The sequence below is a fragment of the Macrosteles quadrilineatus genome, unplaced genomic scaffold (assembly GCF_028750875.1).
Source record: "Macrosteles quadrilineatus isolate MER2022 unplaced genomic scaffold, UCM_ALF_1.0 Scaffold_4__1_contigs__length_99947679, whole genome shotgun sequence".
Taxonomy (NCBI): Eukaryota; Metazoa; Arthropoda; class Insecta; order Hemiptera; family Cicadellidae; genus Macrosteles; species Macrosteles quadrilineatus.
Genome location: NW_026542597.1, coordinates 82,554,166 through 82,572,376, shown reverse-complemented (window position 1 = coordinate 82,572,376; position 18,211 = coordinate 82,554,166). Strand labels below are relative to the sequence as shown.

Genomic DNA, 18,211 nt, shown 5'->3' with positions numbered 1-18,211 from the left:
AACTAAAACACCATTGAATTTTTATAACCTTTTTTGAAATACACAGGTTTTACAAGTGCAGTACCAAACGTATAAGCAAATTCAAGTGATACGATAGATAGATATATAATATAAACAGTCGCAGGTTATCAAGACGTAGCAATCATCAATAACTTACAGTTTTAATATTAAAAATGCGATTTTTAAAGGCTGAAATAGGGTGTGTATATAGGCTCAAAATTCAATTGTTGAAAATTATTCTCTAGAATTGTATCATGTTTATTGTGTTTGGGTCATACAATTCTAAACTGAAGCTAAGATAATTAATTACATAGTTAGGTTGATAACAAAGTTCTTAGTAAAATTACCACTATGGATGTTGGTAAATATGAATATGGAATTAAATGAATTAAAATAACGTAAAGTGAAATGAAAAGTTTCACATGCAACGGTAACACACGCACACATCACACACGAACAATAAAATATGCGAACAATGGTGGGATAATATTAATAAATTTAGCTGAAATTTAAATAATCTTCGTGATAATTACTTAAAACTGCCTAGTACTAGGACGTATTGTTTGGGTTCCTTTATTTTATAAAATTATATAGTATTGGCTGTGTTCTCCATAAAAGTTAATATAATTTGGTATAATCTGGTTCAAATTACCTAATTGATTTCAGTAGTTAAATATAACTTGACGAAAGTTTTGTGTGAATTTTATTTGTATATCTAAATTATATCTCTTGACTAATAAACAGTATATGTACATACCTAATCAACCAATATTACTATACCAGACTTCTGTATGTGACCTTGTAAATTTCTATTTATCCATGGTTATATACTGATAAGAATATTTTTAGTAACGGCTATAGGCTTGTGCCTATGAATAAAAATATTTCTGCCTTGGAGGACATCAAAACTTTCGACAAATATTATTATCTTTTTTCACATACCTCATTGATATTATTACATTGGCCTATTATACTGTAAGTGACAATTTAATACAATTAGATCTTGCCAATATGGAAATATTACACAATATCGGTTTAGATTATTACACATTATCTTTAGACTGAATTATACTTATACCTCGTGCAAAGAATACTTCTTTTCCATGTAAAAATATTTAGCCAGTTTTTGAGTAAAAAAGAAAGAACCACAAGCAGAACGTGCTGGTATCAATTAGTATATTCTTTACATATTCACCAAACCGCTTCGATAAAAAAAAACCAGTTTCGTGGATACTAAATAACAGGTGGATCCATACGACGCCGATACATCACTGTGCGTATTTTAAGGGGGTGAGTGATGGGTGTCGTATGTATCAGATGAAAGCGTAGTCACTAAGTCAAATCACATGGTTCTTTATCATAACAATTTATTCACCAACGATAAAGGACAACTACGTCTGTATTTCAAAAACCAAAAATATACTTATTTATACCTTTTTTAATCCGGATAATACCAGTGACCAACTAGGCGAATACTATTCACTCAGAACAACTACTAACGTTACATATTCCATAGAGTTTTGGCGTGAACCTTGACATTGAATGAAGTTAATTTAAAATTCATTGTGTAGCCCCTGAATTTATTAGTAATCATATTATTTAAGGCACCTTTACGTCTAGAGTTCAATGTATGGTCAAGCTCACTACATGTTTCACCTATAGGCATTGTCAAGTGATCCTTCAAGAAAGTTTCATCCATTCTACATTCGTATATGTGTATTTTTTTTAATGTTCTTGACGAGTCTGCAACGGATGAAACGTTCTTGAAGCGTTGAAGGACCACTTGACAATGCCTACAGGCGAAACATGTAGTGGGTTTGACCATACTCTATTTAACTGTGGACTTTATAGTAGTTTACGCAACGATTGCGTAAAGATATATTTAAGGTGCGAGCTTGGTGAGTGCCTTAAAAGCTTCTACAAGTGTCGTTAACACTATTTACAAGAGTTACGTACACTACTTTACCTACGACAGTATTTTATTACTAAAAATCACTACTCATAACTTCTAGGAGAGGTTATATTTTCGTTTATAACCTCTCATTGCCACTGACAATGATGCAGCGAAACATTGTACCAAACACTAATTGCACCACTCAACAATTAAATTGGCCTGAACAGCTGATTAGTTGAATTTCGAATCATTACAATTTTACTTCTCTCTCAATCCTTGAACCTCATTGGTCCGTTACCCGTGTTGTTATGAGTAAAAGTATGCTGTTATGAAACAAAGTAAACAATGCTGTTATGGGACACTTTCAATTCTAAGAACTGAACTGAAACGGCTACTTTAAAAAACGGCTACGACCGAAGGTAAAGGTATTTAACATAATAGTGAAGTTAACTCACAGACGTTTTGCATTTCTTGCTGGGCAAAGTTCGGTAAAATTTAAATCTCACGACGCGGTTGACGCTGAAAACATCAATATTGTGACAACGACCGCGAATGGTCTCAACACTTTTTCAAAAACTTTCTATGCTGATACATTGTAATGTATCAGCACGAAGCACTCAGCAGCCGCGTGTAGCGGGCCGCGCGTGTGTGGGAGTGCGCGTGCGGGGAGGCGATATTGGTCCAGTATTTCACCGCATTGAAGGCCGCTAAGTGAATTCATAACTCAAAGCCGGACAAGAACGCGCCTTTGCCATCTCTGCGGCCTGTGTTGTGTGTACACTCGCGGTCGCGGCTTAAGGAACGGATGATGTGCTATAACAGAGAAACTGGCCTGGCGAGCCTATATAGACCGGGTGGAGTAGAGGAATTGTGAAAGGGAGTAGGTATCTGTATAAATAAAATTAGAGTTTTGTCTGTACATTGCTCAGAATCATAAATTTTTAGGTTATTTTTACGTTTTATACATTAAAGAAGCCGAACAAGTCTCATCTAAATTTCTGTCTGCCTGTCTTCCTGTCTGTCTGTAACACTCAAGATGGCTTTTTACGCAATCTTTTCCAGGAAAACGAGAGTACCTATCAAGATCCAAGTCATTTTAATGCATTCACTGGATTGGCGAGAGTGTCTTTAGCCGTTAAAATATGGCCTCACTACTTTGTAAATAAAATTACGGACGTTCAAAAATGCAGTTTTGTGCGATTTTTGTCAAGTTTTCGTCCAATTTTTATCACATAATCATCTATGAAATAACGAACAGCTGTTCGGATCAAGATTATTTTTCTAGCTGTCACTGATATGTTTACAAATGTTGTTTACAGATACCGCAACCATTTCCGATCACATTTTGAAGGCAAATCCCATCCAAGTGAGATTATTAAAAACATGTTTCTTACATAAAGGATTTAATTAATCGCAAGTGGAATAATATAGTGTAACCGTAAATTAAATTAAACAACTAGGCATCGTCCAGGTCAGGAACCAGAGATTCGTTGTGTATAAAATTGTTCTAGAGTTTTGATAACCAGAAATAAGACCTTGAATCAGTGTTGTACGGCATGGAAACTTAAATTTATTAATGATCGTCGCCAATAGCTTAGAAACAAGGTTCCAGGTCCCACTCATTGACGGCGCTTCAATGGCGGTTGTGTAAAGTGTAAAGTAAAAAATCACAACTGCAGTGGGTGATTGTAACAAAGGTTTACGGATGATAATAAACTCGATTTTCCAATGTGTCACTTTCTGTCCCTACCATTGACTATATGTATAGTCAATAGTTCCAACTCACCGTGTGATGCAATCGTTGGGCCATACAGCCAACGTTGTGTGATTTTTGTCAGATTTCCTTTTAATGTTCATAGATATACGCATTAGTCCTTATTTCTCAGTGTTTCACGGAAAGGACAAGAGCACCTTGATAATGAAAATGTCAACCCGAATAAAGTGTTAAATTGTGAGTTTGAGGTACTACCTTAAATACTTATAACCATTGTGGAAAGTTACTTTCAATTACATGCCTACCTTAGGGCTATGCCACATAGATCTATAAAGCATTTTTTAGTTTAATCATTGGATTTAACATATGGATCCGACCAAAGATCCGAGTGACATTTAATTGCGAAGCATTAGTTTTGGCTTGAAACTGTCAGATACTGTATTTGCGAAGGTTTATATATAATAGTTTTGTCAGCATATCTGAAAGTATGCAAACCAACTGCTGTGCTTAATATAAGAAGGTTTTAACTGACTACGATAAGATCCCCGTGCGTAGAACGGGTACACAGCTAGTTATGATATACAATTGCTATGAGATATACGGGGTGTTCAAAAAGTCTATAGACGCCTTAATATTTTTCTTATTGACTGAAGAACAATGAAACTCTGGAATTAGGTCCTCAATGTTACTGACTTTTAAACTGTATTTCTTCGCTTTAGGGGAAGTCCTGTGGAGGAAGTCTAAAAGATCTTAAATGTGAGCATAGGTTGAATTAAACCTTATTTTAAAGGTATTTATTAGAGAAACGCATTGCCGCAAACACGAGTGGAAAAAACAATTCTTTTGGAAATAGCAACCTCTCGCAGTTTGTTAACTTTTACGTAGCGGAGAAGAGACAGAAGTGAATACACAACCATGTTGGTTATGAAAGTGTTTTAACTTAAACTAGCCGTTACCCACAGTCTTAACCACCAGGTGTATTATCTAGATGCTATAATAGAAGTTAAGTAGTGTCTGCATTTATTTTCGTCATGCAAAAACCCCCACATGGAGCAAGCTGTTATTTTCCAAAAGATAATCTAAGTACACGGGCTTGCTATGGGTTTAGTCCCGTTTTACCCTACCTAAGTTTTGAGGTGGCGTTTTCGGTTTTAGGATGTCAATTTGTATTATACCCTTAGTAAAATTAGAGTGCCCCCGCATCTGACGTCTAGGGTAACTCTCATGTTGCTAAGGGTATAGTCTCCACAACTAAATAAATTGAACAAATTTAAACTCTATAATTGCTTTGGTAAATTGCTCAAGTATTATTTCTATTTCACTTTTATCGTATTGAATGTTTCTAATTTTAAGGGCCATCTTTGTGTGTGAAGAACTTTCTGGGGACCTTGGGAAATTTTCAATAATTAGTTAAAATAATCTAGTGAACTAAATTAAGAAGAGGATACTATTTAAGATTATTATTGCCATTTGTTTGCGATGCTTTTCTTAATGTTTTGTCACATATTCGGAATATTTATAAGTACAGCCCACATTACATGTTACAAATTTTAGAAAACATTAATTTTAGATTAACTTATTAGTATTAGTATTATTTGGCAATAGTTGTTCTGAATATCTAATGTAACAGAGAAACGCTAGCATATGAAAGCAGTTTCATTCATCCGTTCATTCATTCATTCATTCTTCCATTCATTCATTGGTTATGCTTTCAAAAATTAGTTTATGAACCAACTTCTATGGAAACATTAAGATCATTAAAAATTTTAAAACTGCTGGTTTACAGCAAATTAAATAATTTTTAAACTATAAATAAATTTAATAATGATTTACGTTTTTACAGCAGTTAAATAGGTGTAACTTTTATATTCTGTGTTCATTTAGATTTAGATCACACCGTAATAACTGTTCAATTACTTTACAAAGATAATTGCAAATCAGTATTTTAACATGTAAAGTTCCGATTACCTTAGAAAATAAATTGCTGTTAAAATAGTATGTGCTACAAAATAAGCTAGGTTCTTTTAATTTAATTCACAAACTTGTTGGTATATTTTTATTTAGAGTGGTAAAAGGTTCCGGGACAGTTAAATAGCTCAAAAATTAATACAGATAGAGCTACAAAACTTGGCACAAAGTTACTATATTAAATTAATTTTAACACAAATTTAGTGTTACACTACCTCTTCAGGGGGATAGCCCGCTAGGAGTCACAAGAAAATCTTAAATATAAGCATAGGTTATTATGCACACAATACCTTTATTTTGTATTCAATTGCGGGAATAAATATAGCGACTGATCAATAAGTGACGTGATTAAAAATATAATAATTTTATTTGTATAAAGCCAACTTTACAATTTTCTTTAGCTTACATCTTCAGCCTCAACACGATTCAACAGATTGCAATAAAAAAACCCATGTTTAATAGAAATGGCTATTCACTGGATTATGGATTGTAAATTTAAAACCATTTAAATAACTCGTCCGTAAAATTTAATGTGCAATTCAGTAGATGTAGTAAAATAAATTTTTTTTAAATCGAAGAAAAATACAAAAATAGAAAAATACCCTTTTATAATGTTTGTATAATGCGTTACACATTTCGTCACTTCTAGTATAATACAAATCTTTTAATTGTACTGCATTTTCTTTTTAAAATAATTATAATACGTATACCTTAGTGGTCTTTACCAGTACTTTACAATGATAAAGTTTTTGCAAAACAATAGAACGAAATATTAGTCAATATAACCATTAAGTATAAATGTGTATAATCAATTATACAACTAACTAATGCTTGGTTTATAAGGCTAATCTTAAACGCTTGTTGTTTGTATCACGATTACAATTAAGAACGTTAAAGTAAATTCCCATGTTACACTCTAATTTCCTTGATATCCTTAATAAATGATAGTGAAGCACCCTTACTAACATTATTTTTTTGGCACATGTAAAGTCTGTAGACTTTACATTATTTATTTACACTACACACATATATATTTCATTCTATTTCAAAACGAAATACGTATAATCTTATATACTAAAAAACTTTGGCAAACCTTATGACAGCTAGCCTGGCAAACGGTTGGTACCAAATGCAAGACATTTTCCTGTAGATGTGCAGAATCCCTTTATATATTCAAATAGGCTAAAAAATAAGCACAAAAATGAATTTTAACTAAAAAAATAACATGGGCTTTATGGGTTACTATGTTGGTGACGAAACAACAACAAAATATAAACAGAAAATCTAAACCGATTAAAGAAATTACAATCACATGTTTTATTTACAGTGTGGGTTGAAAATAGAGAAGTTTGCACAATACATACTTTTGGTCGGGTTTTCAACCACGGGGTAAGCTCTAGTATATATCTAAAAATATTTAAAATATTCAATTACACTGCACCAAACAATTAACGAAATGAGCACATCAATCCCAAGCGCCGTCAACAAGGTTACACCTTCCTTAAACTAATTAAGCAAATAACCTCCCCTAAGTGAAGGGCGAAGTTCTAAATGCAGTGTTGCACCCTTAACAACCTCGTTACGACTATTTCTGTTTTTGAGGTTGGCAACTGAAGGGTGTCATGTTCACTTTACCCCGGTGTTGACGGTTCTCCCGTTTTTGTCCCTTTTCCCCGATTGTATCAAGCAGCTTCCGGATTATAGAAGGCCATTTGGATGATGGATGGAAAGAGGTAAAAGGGTGTTTACGTCATCAAAGTTGAAGGTGTTAAAGAGATTTTACTATAAGGGGTAAACTTATTTTACAGGTAAAGATGTATAAAGGAAATAATTGTATTGATGTTGTTGTAAGCGTATGGTTAGTTTATATTTTTATGTAAAGAGTGTTGACTTAATAGTGAACATATGCTTACATTTTTAGTCCAATAAATTCCAGATTTGAGCAACCGGTTGGATTTATAACTTTGATTGAATGTGTACAAAAACATGTACAAATATAAAAATGGAAAAAGCTAATAAATTGATGTCTTTAAAAATGGAAATTCGTGCAAACCCTATGAAAATAAATAATACTTATTTTTGTGAATAGAATCCCGTATATGTTTCCATTAGCACGATAAAACAGGAAACAATTATCCGATATTGGTTAAATTTGGTAAAAACCTGTAAACCTATGTTTTGAACGAATTCACGAACCATCATAGTCACCCTATGGAAACGAGGTTTAGGGGGTTTTATGGAATAAACATGGGGGTTTTCCATTTTTGACGCTCAAAACACAAAACTTTGCAATTTCTTTCCCATTTATTTTGTAAGTGATACAAGCAAATAATTAAGTGCATTAAAGCGATGGTGGACGTTAAATGGTTACTGAGAAAAGTTCAAAAAACCTAAATTTCAAATTCTTATGTTATTCTTATGAATAATAAGTTAACTGTTGTAGTTTACTTGTTCATGAATATATTTTGTTCTAACTTATTTATTGTATAGCCTAGTATAAAATTAAAGTTTTACCACAGAAGCACTTTTTTACCTCCATGGAGCAAACCTAAGTGCTCGTAGGGAATATATCTGATTGAGGAAATATTTTAAATAACTTCTTTATCAGAATTGCACGTTTTATAAAATTTATGAAAAGTATTAAAAGATACGTCTAATAACACTTAAAACATATATTTACGCTCATACTGTTAAATCACAAGACGGTAAAAATATACATAAAAGGTTGTTAGATTTCAATTGAACACTCAAATCATCATCACACCCAGTATGCGTATGTTGATTCTTGTATCCATATATTTTGCTGGTAACTTTGCTTGACTAGCTTCACTAAATAACTTCTTTATCAGAATTGTACGTGTTATTAAATTTGCGTAAAGTAAATCAAAGATTCGCCTATTGGGTCTGTTGATGATCGGAGTGTCCAATCAAAATCGATCAACACTTATAATCTTTTATGTATATTTACCGTCTTGTTAGTTAACTGAATAAGCGTAAATGTTTTAATTGCTGTTAGACGTATCTTTTATTAACTTTCCGGAAATATTTTAGTACAATCCAATTAGATGGAGATTCGCTAACGGTACGTTTGCTGCTGGGGTGTAATAATATCCACCTCACCTAACCGTGGAGCGCAAGCCCAGTGGCTAGTGTGTTATAAGTGACAGAGGTGGCTAAGCGGCTAATCCGTTACACGCCGGCCGCGCTTAATGGGGAAGGCGACAACAGACGAGATACCATCAGCCACTGGCCCTACCTTACCCACCACTCTACCGTGAGTAATATGGTTGTGTAACTGGGCGAGCTTCCACATTGACTAGAGATACTCGTTGACTCAATACAAATATTCACCTAGCCGAGCCGTGGAGCGCAAGCCCAGTGGCTAGTGTGTTATAAGTGACAGAGGTGGCTAAGCGGCTAATCCGTTACACGCCGGCCGCGCTTAATGGGGAAGGCGACAACAGACGAGATACCATCAGCCACTGGCCCTACCTTACCCACCACTCTACCGTGAGTAATATGGTTGTGTAACTGGGCGAGCTTCCACATTGACTAGAGATACTCGTTGACTCAATACAAATATTCACCTAGCCGAGCCGTGGAGCGCAAGCCCAGTGGCTAGTGTGTTATAAGTGACAGAGGTGGCTAAGCGCGTAATCCGTTACACGTCGGCCGCGCTTAATGGGGAAGGCGACAACAGACGAGATACCATCAGCCACTGGCCCTACCTTACCCACCACTCTACCGTGAGTAATATGGTTGTGTAACTGGGCGAGCTTCCACATTGACTAGAGATACTCGTTGACTCAATACAAATATTCACCTAGCCGAGCCGTGGAGCGCAAGCCCAGTGGCTAGTGTGTTATAAGTGACAGAGGTGGCTAAGCGGCTAATCCGTTACACGCCGGCCGCGCTTAATGGGGAAGGCGACAACAGACGAGATACCATCAGCCACTGGCCCTACCTTACCCACCACTCTACCGTGAGTAATATGGTTGTGTAACTGGGCGAGCTTCCACATTGACTATAGATACTCGTTGACTCAATACAAATACAAAATTTAACAATTTGTGTTTTCTCTGGTGACATCAAAATAAAATACCCCCGCCGCAGCAAACCTGCCGTCCAAGCGAATTTCCATTTGGCCGAATTGATTTTCAATTGATCTATTTAAATAACATTAGGTTTAACGAGTACCTAGGTTTGCTGCTACAAGGAAACTAATAAAGTAGTGTGTTTTTAGTAAAATATTGATAGCTTACTATAAAATAAATAAATTTGCCAAGTTTGATCAAAATATATCCATAAACAAGCAAACTACAACATTTTACAATATTCTCCATAAGAATAACATGGGAATTTTAAATTTAAATTTTTTTAGTTTTCTCCGTAACCAATAACCGTACAAAAACACTTTGATATACTGAATTGTTTGTTTTTTAAGCTCTTTAAGAAGGTTTAGAGAAAAATTGGGAAATTTTGTGTTTTGAGAGTAAAAAGTGAGAAAACCCAATTTTTACCCCATAAACCCCCCCATAAAACCCTGTTCCCATGGTCCGATCATCCTGGATCGCGAACTCATTCAAGTTTCTCCCGCCTTACACCTTCAAACCAAATTTCATCAAAATCGGATAAAAATTACTCAAGTTATCGTGTTCACGGACACATATATATATATATATATATAAATCTATAAATATATATATATATATATATATATATATATATATATATATATATACATATATAAAAATTTGAACGAATTGTGTTTTTGGCCTCTGGGGACATTAAAATGAAAAAGTAAATCGGTCCCGGGCCTAAGTCTTACCATGAGACCTACGGTAATAGCTACTTCCCTATAGGGAAATTCGCTAAAAGTAAATCGGTCCCGGGTCTAGGTCTTGACGTGCCACCTATATACAATGGCTTCCACTCTGATTGTGTTGCTATTGGGATTTTAAAACTAAAAGTAGGCATTCAAGTTTTCCAACATTGAAAAACTATGCAACGCAAAGAGGATGAGAAAAGATAGGTTAAAATCTTGCTTACACGAATTGGTTGAAGAGACCACTTTGAACATTGCGACATTAATAGCGAGATATTATAAACGTTTAAAGACCTAAATGAAAATAAAATGTTTAAATTAAATTAAAAAAGTATTTACCCAGAAATAAGAGGGTGGAGACGTTTGCAAGATTATCCAGGTGAACTGCTTATTTCGATTAATTAACTATAATCTATAATTTAACTATAATCTCCATAAGAAAAATTGAATTTCCATTTGACCCGATTAACATAAATATTCTCAAAATACAAATAAAACCTGAACATATAGGACCAATCTTTTGGTACAACCCGCGTGCAATTCGGTCCAGTAGTACTTCCAGGTTAGCTATCATAAATTTTGCAAAAATTTTTTAAATATATAAGATATAACAAAATAGCCTGATACTTAGCTACAGACCATAAACATCTATATAAGAGTATATTATTACTATACTATATATTACTAAGCGATACCCTACCTTCCCAGCAAGACGGCTTACATATACAGGGTGAGTTTTAATTGTCCCCCCCCCCAACTTTTTTCTACATTTTTTCAAATATCAATCCCAGACCACTTCCAAACATTGTTGGGTAGTAAGTACTTCATTTTGACAAGGTGGTCATTTCCGGCCGCCATCTTGGATCCGCCATATTGGATGCAAAATATTTTTTTCAGATGTAAAGGTGGGGTTGTGACCCATTATTTCGAACTAGATTTTTACCCTAATTGCAATGCCATAGACCGTTTTTAAAAATATTGATCCATTCCAAAGTTATGAGGCCTTTTTAAAACTTTATTTTTAGCCCATTTTAACATTGTGCATGTACAAACTAAGACCATAATCTCAAAATAGTGCTAGATAAAGATAAGTATACACTACCATTCATTGTCGACTTATTTTCACTTGGTTATGACGGATTTATTTTTTCGGCCGCCATCTTGGATCCGCCATTTTGAAATGTGATCAATTATTTTAAATATGAAGGGGGTGTTGTGACCCATCATTTCGAACTACTTTTTTAAGCTAAACTCAATGCCGCAATCCGTTTTTTGTTATCATGTTTTGATTTTGAAATATTGACATTTTTAACAAAAAAGTTGCAATATTTCATAAATGAAACTTGATAACAAAAAAAGGATTGCGGCATTGAGTTTAGCTTAAAAAGGTAGTTCGAAATGATGGGTCACAACACCCCCTTCATATTTAAAATAATTGATCACATTTAAAAATGGCGGATCCAAGATGGCGGCTGAAAAAAATAAATCCGTCATAACCAAGTGAAAATAGGTCGACAATGAATGGTAGTGTATACTTATCTTTATCTAGCACTATTTTGAGATTATGGTCTTAGTTTGTACAAGCACAATGTTAAAATAGGCTAAAAATAAAGTTTTAAAAAGGCCTTATAACTTTGGAATGGATCAATATTTTTAAAAACGGTCTGTGGCATTGTAATCAGGGTAAAAATCTAGTTCGAAATAATGGGTCACATCCACACCTTTACATTTGAAAAAAATATTTTGCATCCAAAATGGCGGATCCAAGATGGCGGCCGGAAATGACCACATTGTCAAAATGAAGTACTTACTACCCAACAATGTTTGGAAGTGGTCTGGGATTGATATTTGAAAAAATGTAGAAAAAAGTTGGGGGGGGGGACAATTAAAACTCACCCTGTATATTGGCCCGCTGAGAGTTAGAAGAAAATCTTAAATGTAAGCATAGGTTGATATTTACATCAAATTAAATGTCTTAATTAGGGAAATACAATGCCACAAGCCTGAGCTTAAACTGACAAGCTATTAAAAAAAAAAAAACATGAACGGTTAAAAAAAAAATATGAACGGTTTAATATTCGGCTTTGCCGTGGAATAAATAAATGCGTTTATTGTAAACGCCGAAAATACAAATCATTACAAACGTAAAATTTTCTCAAATCAAAACTTCAAATGTTGGTCCTCAAAAGATACAAGTTAAAAGGCCTTACTTAGCATTGAATTTAGCTGGGTCCTTCGTCCGTGAAAATATAAATTTGTATTTCAAATTTAAATATTAACTTTACTAAGTTAAAATTGTATAGTCTTTAATCGATCTATATACTTTTGAATACAACAATAATTTTATGGTAATATTGCCATATTATTTTGTTGACTTGTAATATAAAAACAAAGTAATGACTCTAGATGGAAATTAAATTACAGTTTGATTTTCATTTAAAAAAAATAACAATATTTTTACTTAGTTAGGACGCTTAAATGTATGTGTTCACTCGCAATTTTTTCGTGCCAAAAAAGTTTTCGTAATAACTATTTCTTTAATTTACGGAATGTAAATAAAAGAAACGTCTTATAACACTTAAAACATACAACGTTTTATAACGTGTTTTAAGTGTTATAAGACGTTTCTTTTATTTGCTTTCCGTAAATTTAATAAGACGTTTAATGCTGATCAAGAAGTTATTTTCTTTAATTTACATCCCATTATCTTTCCATTCGGTAACATCCCCCTTTTACAATACATTAATTTTACCTGCCAATGTTAATTGAGAGTTCCAAATGTAACAAATTAGTGGTATAGGAATATACTGTATAGCATTATATGCTTAATGTATTCAGCTCTTTGTAGATATTTTATTATTATTTTACACATTGCACACAAGGTTTTCTAAATTATGTTAAGAAAATATAAGTTATATTACGTTTGTGGTGGTTTGAGTATTTTACTAATTCGTCCTAAAAACCCTTACCGTAGCTGAGGTTTAAAAAGCATAATAAAATTATTTACAATGGTTTAAATTCTAAATTAAGACTAAGGCAACCACTTGGATTACCAATTATACAGGTATTTAAACCACGTGTAGGAAGTTAAGAGATGAGCCAAATGCCTAAATGTTCAGTACTAAAACCTTGGTGAAGTATTTGTAAATACAACCCAAATGTTTATTATTCTCAAATCTTTTAACTGATTGAATTTGCACATAAGTTTTGTTTCCTTGAAAATTTTAATTTAATTTAATGAAATAAAACAGCCACAACTTTTCAGAGTGAAAACCATCTGATAATAATAGAATTGTTCACGAAAAATCCCTCTTATTTAAGTGGTTATCAAGTTCCAAATAAATAAATAAACTCCCTTACAAAAATTTGGTGTGTGTGGTACAACGAAATATATTTTATAATGTTATATGAAACGTTTCCAGTTCTTTGATATGCTAGAAAGACTGCTATCACGCAAGAGTAATTCCAAATGTAAATATTTGGCCTCATGTTTATTCAACTGTTGGATAATTATTCATTTCTGCGCTACAAATATTCATGGTATACTTTTTACGTGAGTTAAACTTAAATATAAAACTCAATAAAAATTGTATTAATAAATATGTATATGCATAATAAGTACGAAATACATTTTAACTGTCACACTTTGAAAAAAATTCATGAAATTTTACATAAAAAAATCCATTTAATTTTCATTAACAGTTTTGGTTTTTGAAAAAAAAAAATAATTTTCATACTCAATTACGTTTTAGGCTATGCTGGACCCTTACTTAAGGGATATTTGAGAAATAATAGTTCTTACATTAACAATGTAAAAATCTCTTTTGTCATTTATAGGCAGAGTAGGCCTATAGATACGGTTTCTAGACGTAGTGAAGGTAGGCCTAATTGAAAAAAATCCTTTTTTAAATTTTTTTAGGCTTCCAACTTATAATACAGTGTCTATACTTATGGGTTTTACAATTTACAAGTAATTCATTTGCTAAAGAGCATATAAGATGAGTTTAAAACTAGCTCATTAATTTTTTATTTACTATGACAAAGTAAGCCTTGTACTTTATGGGTTTTCAAAATATAACTTGATGTCTTAACTGATATTATCGCCAGATCTGTTATCAAAATTGAAGGGTTATTATAGTTCTTTATTTTTAAGCAATATGATATTCATCAGAATATCTCCGGTAAAAGATTGGTGTTAAGCGGTTCGAAAATACTTAAAATGCTGCCTAGTATCATCGTAGAAAATATTATGGAACATAAATCTGATATGGTCAGTTTAGGTTTAAACTTATTGAACCTATTCGTCCGATAGTTTGTATTTAAGGATAAAACGACTTAATTGTAACGTTTTCTTTTTTTTACTTTTAACTATCTAAAAGTGTATACGTAATACAAAGATGTTGCTCAATATCTTAGGACGATACAAAGCGAGAACCAATGAATACACTTGAAAATCATATGTGATCGTGGGGAAATTACTGCACCGATTATTTTGCTATACTTAGTACAAAATAAAATAAAAATTGCCTTATTAAATCTTCTGCATTAATTTATTCATTTATTATTCATTATTTGCTTGTAAGGGGGGGATCTTCCGAGAGAACATTGTTAAAATAAATAAATATATTTTCTTTTAGCTAGTTTGATTTGCTTATATATTCGATTCGCAATGTAAATAATTCTTACATCATATTAATAACAACTTTATACTCTTTTCTTACTATAGTTAAGCAAATCGAGTCATCATCGATGGTATTTAATATCTTACTCTTAAAGAAACTAAACAATTATCCATCCCTTTATCATATGATGTATCAGTTCTATACATTTTATGTAAGAAATGTCGTGCAATGTGTGTGAAATAAACCTTCTTTTTTGTGCGAGGTTATTTTCAACGTTCATAACATTTTACTGTCCTGAGACCGTATTTTTAAATATAAATAGATTTAATACAGCGAGACAAATAATTACGTTCGTGTTAAAGACAGTTATATAGCCATGTGTACACTATTGCTCTATACTATTTTTAGCTGACTAATTAAAAATGCAAAACACAGTTTTAATTATTTTACCTTACTTAACTAATTAAATATCTGTTTGTCCGCACTAGTTTTTCTAATAAAAACGTATAGCTTATTCGATAATGCTGTATAACTTTTAACTTAATATTTTTATGATAAAGCAATCTCTATTAAAATAGATTGTTGTGTTTACTCAAATCTTTTGTTATGTAGGATTTACAAACGGAGAATGTTTAGCGTATCTTTAAAAATTTAAAATTGCAGTTCACTCCTTTTATCCACGACCTACAATAAGTAGTTACACATTAAAGTAACGTTCGATAAAAGAACATTTTAATTTCGTACACAATTTGTAATTTACTGAACCTTGTTATATTTATTATAAAATCGGTCAGCGTAATTTTTTGTTTTAAATACCTTATTGATTGATTGTTTAATTTGTATCGAATCCAGCACATTTAAAAACATATTATAATTTTTTGCATGTTATGGTTTGTTTGTAATTATTAAATTGTGACATCTTTACTTGATTGTAATGATGATTATTCTTATAAACATTCACATAATAGAAGGGTATTTATTCACGGAAATGTTAATTCAATTTTCTTCAATCTTTGTTATCAGATAATTAAGGGGCAATTAATTTATCTATACACAGTAATTAATTTAACTCTTGTATCTTAAAACTATATATATTATCGTTCATTTGATATGGAACATTTGAAACATTACGAGTCACTTCACAATAAAAGTACATAATAGATACGTAATGTAAATCCCAGGTATTTAGGCTATACAGCAAGTTAGATGTATTAAAGTAAACACTACAATTTTCCAAGGATTATTTATCTTATTTTAAAAAAATTGCTTCCAATTCAATAAAACAATAATTGTGTTTTTTAGACTAAGCTAAAGTTTACTCATTAATAAATTTTTTATTATTTTATTGAACAGCTTAAAATTTGCTAAATAAAAAAGAACAATACTTTTCAGTCCCGTATTTTACCGTTTGTATTATTAGTGTACTATTCAATAAGAGTAGGCTCAAACCAAATTTAATAAAATTATATAAGTATCGGCGCTGTTAAAACTAGAGACCTTTATGAGCATACACCCACATACTGATAAAAGGGGAGGACTCTTCCGCAAATAAGGGTAACATTTTTAGTTACACAACACTGTCATTTGGTTAAACTATCTCCGAATGAAAGACCACTACAGATTCTACACGGTATAGTATCGTAAACAATTTATTTTGTCAAGTTATAATAAGCATATCTCATACACACAGACTTATTGTATGTATGTTTCTATTACTCTACCTATTGTCTTTTTATTGTTCTTCATTCTAGTACATTTTTTCATTGCAGTCAATATTCGACCTTGTTAATGTATTGTTGCTTTGGCTTTTTGATTTAAATTGTTATCATAGATTCACTCGTTTTAAATTGTACCTATTTATACAATTCTTTCTTATTTATTCATGTTCTGTATCCATATGTTTGACTTTTGACACACCTTTGTTGTAGGCTACATTGTCTCTTATCGCTGCTTGCTAAAGTTTTAAATAATTTATTGTACATTTGCACATTAAGTATTTTATTAATATTGCCATGTACCCCCGGCAAACTATTGAACAATTAAGATAGTACATTATTCACAACATTATGAACTAAAATCTTACTTTAGTACATATAGTATATATACCCGTCATAAAATGGGTAGGGTATTGGTTGCCGTTTCTTACAATGCAATATCCTTCTTACTCATAACCCAAGATCAACTGTAATCATTATGAACCAACAATCTTTCGACCTATCGCCATACTACTCACCTTTTCAAAATCTCCTGCAATCACAGCCACAGATCGACACTACACACACGACACTCGCGGAGGTCCCTCGTTGACTGAGGAAGGTCCGGGGGCTGCGCACGACGAGGGGCGGAGCCACCGGGTCTGCTCCCATTGGTCGACCACACCTCCGGTTTTTTCAGATGCTCTTAAGATTTGTTGTAACTCCGAGTATTTATGTGGGGCTTTTAGCCGCATTAGCCTGGCGCCTCGCGCCCAGTCTCGGGATTTCGGCTGCAATTAAGCTGGACCTTGACCCCTGCGGCCGCGGGCTTTTAACATTTTTGATTGAGAGGTAAAAATAAAAGTTGGGGCAGTGAGAGTGTTTTGAATATTTGTGGTGTATCCTTTTGCGATTTTTTTGTACGTAGGTGGATTGTTTATGGGGTTTTGTTAGTGAGATGCGGATACATGAGATTTATTACTATCTCTAGTTGAACCTGTTAGAAAGAATAAGTGGATTATTCGTTCACACGTCTAAAGAGTTGTAGAGACGTCAGGTTGAGACATAACTACCACCACTAAACTTAAAAGTATTCTAAAGGAAATAGTGATGTGTTTGACTGGGGTTTTTTTTAAATTAAACATCCTTTTTTATGTAACTGACCATTAAACATTAACAAAAAATAATGGAATTTATGCTCTAGAAAATTTAATAAATAATAGTACAGCAAGCTGTTGTCTGAGATGCATATATTAATTTGTTAATTTATTCATATTAACAGATACACCATTTACAAGCATTACATATTTGGTAGACACGAGAGCAGAGTATAAATAATTAAATATGAATTGCACATAACAATGTCAGAAATTAGCACAGATCACTAACAACATGACAAGAAGAATTATTATAAACAACAAGATGTCAATACCAATTATATCACAAATCCACATAATGACAACAAAGTATTTTAAAGGACGAAAACAATTATAA

The 18,211-nt window shown here is 32.7% G+C and overlaps 1 protein-coding gene across 3 annotated transcripts in view; it reads right to left on the bottom strand.

Annotated features, from left to right (window-relative positions):
• LOC128993389 (GATA-binding factor A) overlaps positions 1–17,432 on the bottom strand; it is a 61,535-nt gene extending 44,103 nt beyond the window's left edge. For all 3 annotated transcript variants that reach the window (XM_054417266.1, XM_054417265.1, XM_054417267.1), the window contains exon 1: positions 17,257–17,432. The gene's annotated coding sequence lies outside the window, so the exon portion shown is untranslated. The remainder of the gene's footprint in view (positions 1–17,256) is intronic.
• Positions 17,433–18,211: the final 779 nt, after the last annotated feature.